Source organism: Danio aesculapii, chromosome 20, assembly GCF_903798145.1.
Source record: "Danio aesculapii chromosome 20, fDanAes4.1, whole genome shotgun sequence".
In the NCBI taxonomy this organism is placed as follows: domain Eukaryota; kingdom Metazoa; phylum Chordata; class Actinopteri; order Cypriniformes; family Danionidae; genus Danio; species Danio aesculapii.
The window spans coordinates 48,226,252-48,236,940 of NC_079454.1; positions in this window are offsets into that span (position 1 = coordinate 48,226,252).

A 10,689-nucleotide genomic window follows, 5' to 3' on the forward strand; every position below is an offset into this window, starting at 1 on the left:
GATAGAAATATCACAAATACTAACATCAATGTGTAAATAGTCAATTTATCCAATTAATTAATTTATGAGAAGTTCAGATAGCTAGATCTTAATCTGTAATTATATAAAACGTTTATTATTATTATTATTATTTGATAAAATCGTTCATATTTAGCTACGTTTATTAGCTCTGTTGATTGGCTACTTTATATAAACTAACAAACAAAAAATATTAAGAATATTAACAAAAAGTTGCTCAATTTGTTGCTTCTCTCTCTAAAAATATAATAATAATCTATTAGCATCCAAATCCCAAACTGCCCTGTTAATCTGGAATATATATATATATATATATATATATATATATATATATATATATATATATATATATATATATATATATATATATAGGCAAAGAAACGTCTTATTTTAATTTAAGCTCTATGTGGACAATGCTGTTTGTCTCAGACTGACCACTTGTCAAGAACACAGTCAAATGAAGTTCATCAGTCGCGGATGTGAGAGATGCTCAATATGGTGTCTGCGTCCGTTGGATAACGGCTCTCTAGCTTTATACACTGTAAAACACCAAATAAGGTGTTTATGAGATAATTATAATTAAAAAGTATACGCAGTCCTATCGATGTGACCTACATTTACCACACACACACACACACACACACACACACACACACACACACACAGTTTTATATGCTAATAGATTTGGAGGGGGAGGGGCGCAGCGTCAGTTTCAGCGCGTGGTGTATTTGGTGGATTTAATGAAGTGCACTAAATTAATTTTCTCTGTCAGAACCAGGCGAAATATTTAACCAAATAAAACTCATTAGGTGTTTAACAAATATTTCAGTGTAAATCATACATATTATGCCATGACAAGTTAGGTGTAAATTATTATACACATTTGCCTAAACAAATCCAGGATGACCCTTATCGTTAATGCAGAATCACAATCAATAGCGAACGAGTGCAATTATACAGTAAACTACTGATCACAAACGAACGACAGGATTTTAACCACTACTAATAGCTGGAACAGACTTCCACCAGTGTCTCAAATCTGTCACAATATGAGCCAAATGTGGCGTCTTGACAAATGACCAACTGCAAATTCATTTCAGCAAGTAAACAAACACCGCTCGAGTATTATTTTTCCTTGAGTGAACTAAACTGAATCTTAAAAATTAATTTAAATCTAGACACGTGCCAGATGCGCGCAAAATGAGCGTTAATTAAAAGAGCAATCTGCCAAAATAACGGAAGAGCGCCGACACACACACACACACACACACAAACACACGCACACACACGCAACAAAAAGTCACAACAGCGTAAAGAAGGCCTCCAAATTTATATCCTAAAAATGATAACAAAAATATAGCTAGTTTGGTAAATAAAACACATATATGCTTCTAGTATTAACAAAAATGTCGAAGCATATAATTTTCATGGAGCTTATGATTTCTGATATAGTTATAAATCCTACAGATGAGCATCTGCTCATTGACACAGTCTTTAACTTCTGTCATAATTTGTTTCCGTCTCATTTCTTCATTAGTTCCGAGTCAAATGCCCGTTACAGACAGAGCGTTACGGTCCAGTGAACTCACCAAACTTCTGCAAGCGACGCTCCGGTCGGATTTTAGAGCAATGAAAGGCTTTACCACCATTCCAACACTGTACATTAACCACAACACTTCTCAAAACTCTACATCTTCACTCATGTGCTAAAATGGGATTCATCCCGAAATCAAAAACACCTCAACAGCTTGTGGAATTGGGCTGCAAAAGTCACATTAAAGTTCATTTTGGGCATGGAAAGGGATCAATACTCTATTATGCTCATCAGAGGCTGAGCTACACAATGCTGAAACTCAGACATTAAATTAACAGCCTGTTTTCAGGTTGAATGAGCATTCAGTGACTGAACACTTTTAATCCAGATCCTGTTTAATCCTATTTCATTTATTAATCTAGATTAACTGCCATTAGATATCTAGTTGACCTAAGTAGGAGCTTATTCTACCAGATAACAAAAACCATCTATTAAACAGTTAGTTGTGGTTTATAGTGGAATTCTTGAAGTTATAATCCATCCTACAGTTGGGGTTTAACACTAATTGCAACCAATTAACCGCTAAAATGTGCTGTAGAGCAGCATTAACAACAAACCACATCAGGTAGTATAAATCTACTACACTCTTAACAAGAAAGTTCTGTCATTGGCATCTATAGTTCCTTTAAAACCATCAGATATTCCCAATCCACAAAGATTTATATTGAAAATTGGTTCTTCAATTTAGAATAGTTTAATTCCACAAGATATTGGTGGAAATAGTTTCTTAATTTATTTGTTTTAGGGTTTCTCAATTAAGTAGTGGTATGTAAAATAAATGGAAAGTAATAGTTTCAAATAATTGGCTTATTGAATCTTAAGTGGTTTTGAGCAAACTAAAATGGTTCTAAGCATGACTGAACAAACTCAGTTTAGTGTATGTTACATCTCTTAACCCTTGTTGGATCATATTCATCCACTCTGGGGTGATTTTAAGTCTTAATTTGGCCACAACTTTCTGTGTTTCAGCAAATGGAATGAATTTTGGTGACAAATCTTATTTTGACACACGTTTTGGGAAAATGCTTTGAAGTTTTCAAGATTTTAACAAACTCTGGGCAAATTGACTACCCTTTTGTTATGTTCATGGCTGTTTTTGCCCCATTTGACTTCCATTATAATGATATTTTTGCTGTTTTTGTTTTCGCGGATCCACCAGAGGCTGCTGTGTACGCTTTTTCAGATCTCAAATTTGCCTGCTGTTCTCACGTAAACCCACCAGAGGCCGCTATCAGCTGACTGACTGACCTCGGTTCCCTAAATCCAACTTAGTGTTTTCATAAGCACTGATTGACCCGATCACAGCCTTCCCTCGACCCAACCGACAGTGATTTCAAAAGCAATCCAGAAAAAGAAAAGCCCTCATGGCCGATTTTTACCACGTTCTTAGATCTTACCACGTTCTCACACTGTTATTTACTTGTTTATTTAATTTTCTTCCTTTTGTCTTACCCGCAAATTTTCGAAAATGTAACAAACTCTGGACAAACTGACTACCCTTTTGTTATGTTCATGGCTGTTTTTGCCCCATTTGACTTCCATTATAATGATATTTTTGCATTGCAAATCTAAATCTGTTTTTTACTGTTGATCATCAGCTGCAGTGCAAAAAAAGCTTAGTTTCTGGATAATAATTATATGATTATATGAAGTATAGTGTGTGTGGGCATGTGCGAGTGTGAAAGAGACCTTTGCACACTTACCTTGATATGTTTGACAAAATAAAAAAGAATCAGCTTAGCTCTCAGAACATAGTACATGTATTAAAGCACGGACACTACAATTTGCTCATTTTACTCCATAAAATTCCATATAAAAACCAGGAACATTTTTGCACAGGCCTATCGATTTTAATGCTGCCAACTGATGATCAACAGTAAAAATGAAAAGTGTGACCTCTTTCCAACAGGGACAAACACCAACAATCATGATTATATGGCGTCATGGCTTTGCAATCAAAAACTGTTGTTATACTGGAAGTCCATGGGGCAAAAACAGCCTTAAATATAAAGAAAGGGTAATCAACAAGGGTTAATGATTTACACCTGGTGCACTGTAAAAATGCAGGGTTCCACACAATTCATTCATGTCGTCTCAACACAAATGAAGTTAACTTAACACTTTTAACAAATTTATGTGGATTAAACATAAAAAATTAGGCTGTCCCAATGAAATATCAAGAATTGTGTTGATTCAGCTCATTTTAAATAAATAGTTTGAAGTAAAAATATATTTTTTGAGTGTGGGAAGCAAGACCGCTTTGAGTTTGTGATTCAAAACTTATTTTAAAAGACGAACATGAAAGTGTCAGTCATATTCTTTCAACGTACATGTAAAATGTTTCAATTTATTAAGTAAAAAGAGACAGGGCTTGTGTAACAACCAATTATGTAATGTGAATGTACTTTTTGTTTAAGTAACTGGGTCAATATTCATGAAAAGTGGGTAATTAGTAGGGCCTAACAGATGCTGCAGACACTTTTTGCTATTTCTGGGAAGAATTTTGTAAAAATTCTGCAGATTATGTGGAATGACTTTAGGAGTATCTAAAATACTAAAACTAAAAACTTAATATATGAAATAAAATAAAATAAATAAGAGCTCTATAACTTTTATTTAATGTTTACAATGCAAATTCAATTAGATCCAAACAAACAAGAAACAAACAAAGCAAGTCTCTCATATAGTATATCTACTAAAAGACAGAACATATTAATTTACAAACTGTATTGTAGATAAATTAACTGAACACTTTCATATTAGTCAATAATATTACTGAAATAATTTAAAAATGCATTTACACAAGTAAATAAATACCCTCAACGATGGGCTAAAAATCGGTGGATTTCTGCGCACAGATTCCATGTGGGGCTAGCAATTAGTCAACGAACAGATAAATATCTGGGTTCCCTACCCTAACAAGTTAAGAACTAGGGCTGCACAATATATCGTTTCAGCATCGATATTGCAATGTGCGCATCTACAATAGTCACAACGCAGGATCTGCAATGTCAAATCAAGATTAACAGGAGCCACAGTTGATTGTGTTTAAGGCACAAAGCATTCACGCACAAGAAGTTATAATGTTTTTAACTTTCATAAAGATGAATTGTATTTACGTATATATTATAATTTCTTGTGTGTGAATTCTTTCAGTGCCATAAAAAACATAATCAACTGTGGCTCCTGGTTAATCTTGATTTAGAGAAGCAAAAAAAAAAAAAAAAAGGAAAAATTCAGTTTGGAAAAGGAAAAATTTCAATGTTGTAGTTTGTAATATTTTTTTTTTTTGCAATATTTTGCTTGAATTTAATTGTATTATCTTTCAATTTCGAAATATGTTTGTTGACTAAGATATTATTTAATAAATATAACTGTTTAATAAATCTGTTTTGTTTAAATGCACCAAAATGCATTGCCTATATTCACTGAGAAATGGATAAAAATATTTGTTTTCAAAATGGAGTGTAATCAGTTATGCTGAGCACTGTGTATATATACACACACACAATAAAAAAACTACACTGTTATTTTACATTTAATTCCTCAATTCGAACCTGAATATATATATACACACACACACACACACACACACACACACACACACACACACACACACACACACACACACACACACATATATATATATATATATATATATATATATATACATATATATACACACACACACACACACATATATATATATACACACACACACACACGCACACATATATATATATATACACACACACACACACACACACACACACATATATATATATATATATATATATATATATATATATATATATATATATATATATATATATATATATATATATATATATACACACACAATGAAAACTACACTGTTATTTTACATTTAATTCCTAAATTCGAACCTGAATACTGCTATATTTCCTGGAAAAACAACAACATCTGTACATCTTACAGTTTTTATCAAAACTTTTGATTGATTTATTATATTTAATGCAGATGCACTCTACAAAATCATCATAAAATAGAGCCATTCATTTCATCTAGTGAAATCGTATACAATATTGCAATATGTATCGCATAAAAATAAAATATCGCCACTGTTGGGGTAAGTTACATTAAAAAGTAATGCATTACAATATTGAGTTACTCCTTAAAAATTTGACTAATTGAGTTACTTTTTATGGTAAGTAATGCGTTACTATAGTTTTAAGTTACATTTGTGTTACTTTTTATTAGCTTTGCCAAGGCTTGATCTCTTTCAAAACTTGTTTTTTCTTTCTTCTTATTTTTAATAGAGGAGCTCTGCAATCAACAGACTGTATAACCTTCATTAAAAAAACACATTAAAAAAATAGTTTAGGATAATGTTATCTGAGAAGCTGTACATGCCGTAAATAGATTATTGAAAGTTTAAAGCAATGTTTGCTACGTTTGTACTAATTGTCTTATGAGTAAAATCACTGTCCATTGAGACTATAATCGCCTTTCCCTTTTCTTCAATGTTTTCAAAATAATGAACACATTCTCTCATTGCGACTACTTTAATTTTATTTCAGCAATTTATTTTTTAAAAGCTAATTAAATAAACTAAAAAGTAACTCTCGTTACATTTACATTAAGTAACTCAAATATTATTACTTATTTTTTTAAATTAATGCGCTACTTTACTTGTTACAGTATTATTATTATTACGTAACTCACGTTACTTGTAATACGTTACCCCAACACTGAATATCACAATGTCAGTTTTTCTAATATCATGCAGCCCTATTAAGAACCAATGTTTTCATGTATAGTATGGTCCAATTTCCGTCTGTTCTGACAATACATACAGCGCAAAGGCTGAAACTCTGAATGGCACTGGAGGAGTTTCTTTTTAATGGTAAACAACACCTACTTCATTGAAAGAAACTGGCAGACTTTGTGAATACTGCATTGCACATTCACAGATACATCACATTTACTGCAAGTCATTCACAAAAAACTGTGTGTTTTCCTGAAAACATGCAACACAACGATGGTTCTGAGCGCATGTAAATGTTCAGTGTGTGTGAGTGACTGTCAGAGACCCTCAGGCCTGTACCAGAGGGCGGGATTAGCTGTTACGTTCATTCAGCACAAAATGGATTCCGATATCAGATAGAGCAGGGCAATAGGTCTATCTCTCTTTCTTCCATCCGTCTCTCACACACTCTCTTTCTCTCTCTCTCTCCCACTCTCTTAGACATCCTGACTTTTGCTCTTTGATCGCGTAATTCCTTTGTAATCTGTTAAACGAGGTCGTTTTGTTTATGGATATGAGCTTAATCAGCAGCCAAAAACAAGCGAAAATCACTTTTACACAACTGAACAAAAACCGGAGCACATCGAGGAGACGGACAGCCATGGATATTGTAAATATTGGTAAATTTGGCATCTCGAAACAACAACTTGGTTACCAGCGGTCACAGAGCTGGTGTTTATTTGCTGAAACACGGAGGAAAGACAGGAGCGGATAGAGAGATGCAATGAAAAGACTGACGGGCGAGGATTGTTTTGAACATACTAAGTAGATTTGACGAAAGAGAGAAAAGGAAAGGCACAGAGGAAAGAGGAGTGATGCTATTGACTTCCTGCGGCTGAAGTAAATGAGTTTGAGCAGCAGTTCTGAGAAACGCCGGCTTGAATAAAAACCTCCACTGGAAAGAAACGCAGCTGCCCAGAGAGGATGGAAAGTTTGAGCCGCAGTAGCATCAACTAACAGAGCAGTGCTGAAATTACACCTGCACTTCAATACAATTGTCCGAAACCACTTAGATATGGAGATAATTGGAAAGAATTGTCCTTGATACTAATAATTCGCACTTACTTTAATAATAACGATACATTTTTGGAAAGACATTCAATGCCCTAAACTAGCCAAAATGAATGACGATCATAAGTTGATATATAGAAGAATTTTATCTCTTCATTTAAACTCAACCCGGGCTCATTATTGACATGTACCCCTATATACATTTCTGGAGAGCAAGAATTATGTCCCAGAAGCTACGTTTTTTTTGCTGTTTTTATTTCCGTGGATCCACCAGAGGCTGCTGTGTACACTTTTTCAGATCTCAAATTTGCCTGCTGTTCTCACGTAAATCCACCAGAGGCCGCTATCGGCTGACTGACTGACTGACCTCGGTTCCCTAAATCCAACCGAGTGTTTTCATAAGCACTGATTGACCCAATCACAGCCTTCCCTAGACCCAACCGACAGTGATTTCAAAAGCAATCCAGGAAAAGAAAAGCCCTCATGGCCGATTTTTACCACGTTTTTAGATCTTACCACATTCTCACACTGTTATTTACTTGTTTATTTAATTTTCCTACTTTTGTCTTACCCGCTTTCTGGAACCGTTTTTCGACAGACTCGAACCCTGTCGTCAAGGTCAACTCCTCTCTGCGCCTTAAGCCTGCCAGCATAAGAGGCGAGCTGCTGGGCAAACTGGCAACAGCGAAAAAGCCGTTCACAAGGAAATAGGCAGTCAGCGGTAGCGTGTAAACAAACAAAAGCCATCGGCAGCATCATACTGCCTTGTAGTGTTCATTTTAACTAAATGCAGCCATACATAGCTCTGGCTACATCCGCTTGTTAAGTTGTGACGTATGGAATACTGTTTCCGGGTCCAAGCTGCTACTCATTTGAATTGAGAAAATATCCATTTATGGCCACTTTAGTCATATCACACTTTAAAAAGTGAATTTTATATAAAATCATAGTTTACACGACTTGCTGCATCACAAATACCAAAATTAAAAAGATTTATTCAAAAATTCAGCACTTTCTGGTCATCAGATATTAGGCACGAGTGTATACAGTTGAAGTCAGAATTATTAGCCCCCTGTTTATTTTTTCCCCAATTTCTGTTTAAAGGAGAGAAGATTTCTTCAACACATTTCTAAACATAATAGTTTTAATAACTCATTTCTAATAACTGATTTAATTTATCTTTGCCATGATGACAGTAAATAATATTTGACTAGATATTTTTCACGACACTTCTATACAGCTTAAATTGACATTTAAAGGCTTAACTAGGTTAACTAGGCAGGGTAGGGTAGTTAGGCAAGTTATTATATACAATGGTTTGTTCTGTAGACTATAGAAAAAAATATAGCTTTAAGGGGCTAATAATATTGAACTTAAAACGGATTTAAAAAAATTAAAAACTGCTTTTATTCTAGCCGAAATAAAACAAATAAGACTTTCTCCAGAAGAAAAAATATTATCAGACATACTGTGAAAATCTTCTTGCTCTGTTAAACATCATTTGGGAAATATTTAAAAAAGAAAAAAAAAAGAAAATCTAAATCAAAGGGGGGCTAACAATATAATTCTGACTTCAACTGTATATTGCGATCAAGATTTTCGAAAGTATTACATCGCTTTGTAAACGTTTATTATTACCATTTGATAAGTCTCCTCATACATTTTGATAGAGCGCTTGGACCCGGAACCTGCTTCGTGTGATGTCACAATTCGCGCTCTCCAGAAATGTATACGGGGGCACATTTTCACAAATGGCTTAAACTATGATGGTGTCTACCCTGTTGGGCTCTCTAATATTTATGCATTTATTACTGTTTTCTTAATTATTTTTTCTAATTTTCTTAACAGTATATTTTTGATTCTGAGAACTGTAAAACTGGTGTTTAACGTTATAAGAAATATTTTTCAAAGATTATGCTATGATTTACAAGGAAGCATTACATCAGTCTTTAAATCAAAGGTCTCAAACTGAAAGGGCTGCAGCTTTTCAGTACTGGAAAACACCCATAAACTCACATTCACATACACTTTTCACCAATATAGCACATGTGTTTGGACTGTGGACTGTAGGGGAAACCAGAGACCCAGACGAAACCCCACCAACACGGGGAGAACATGCAAACTCCACACAGAAATGCCAACTCACCCAGCCGGAGCTCAAACCAGCGACCTTCTTGCTGTGAGGCAACAGTGCCAACCACTGAGCCACCATGCCACCCATTTCCGAAATTTCACAAAGAAATATTTCAAGTTTCACATTCAGTTACACATGAAATTTACTAGTCAAAGATTTAATCAATCGTTACTCTTTTATTTACACTTTTGAATATGTATTTATGCACACCCTGCATGTAAACAGTCTTTTAATTTTTATTATTAATATTTTATTTTGTTTTTAATGCAATTTTTCTTTTTATAATTTAACAAAATTTGAGTACAACTGACAATAATGTATGTCATTTAAGCTCACACACTGAGATTCAAATGTACCTTGAAATATTGTATGATTGTATTGAATTAAGTGTTAACAATAAACATAATATTTAAAAAAAAACATGTATTTATGGTACACACTTAAAATATATTGCTTTGAAAACTATTTTCACTTAAAAACTGCTAGTACATAACACAAAAATGTACGAAAATCAACATACTTTAATGAATTAAATTTAACACTGTTTTAAATTTGATTGATAATAGAATATACTCAAAATGTTTTAGTTTAATCAAATGTTTTTTGTTAGTGTATTATGGCTAACTTTAGTTAAAATCAAAATATACTATATATATATTTTTTTTTTTTTTTCAATGAAAAAGAAATGGTATTACTTTATTTTGATGGTCACTTTAACACAGGGGTGCCCAATATATTGATCGCGATCTACCCGTTGATTGCAAAGGTAGCATGGGTAGATTGCATGGCATCAAAAAAAAACAAACTTCAGCCTATCATCCATCCTTACTGAAATTAGTTTGATTGACATACAGAGCCAGTCTGATATCTGACCTTTTCTGATGCATGGGTAACCACGCATGCGCATAAAACCAAGCCAAATTCTCCTAAGTGCTGCAAAACTACTTTTGTACAATTTTATATTGTACAAATACAGAATTTTCAATATTTTTATAAATAAATATATGTTTTGCAGTTTTATATTAGGTAGATCATTTTGACTTGGGTCATTTTATAAGTAGCTCGCATGCTGAAAAACTGTGGGCAGCCCTGCTTTAACGCATTTTGATGAATTTAAGTTACAATGCATCTAAATGCCAACTATTT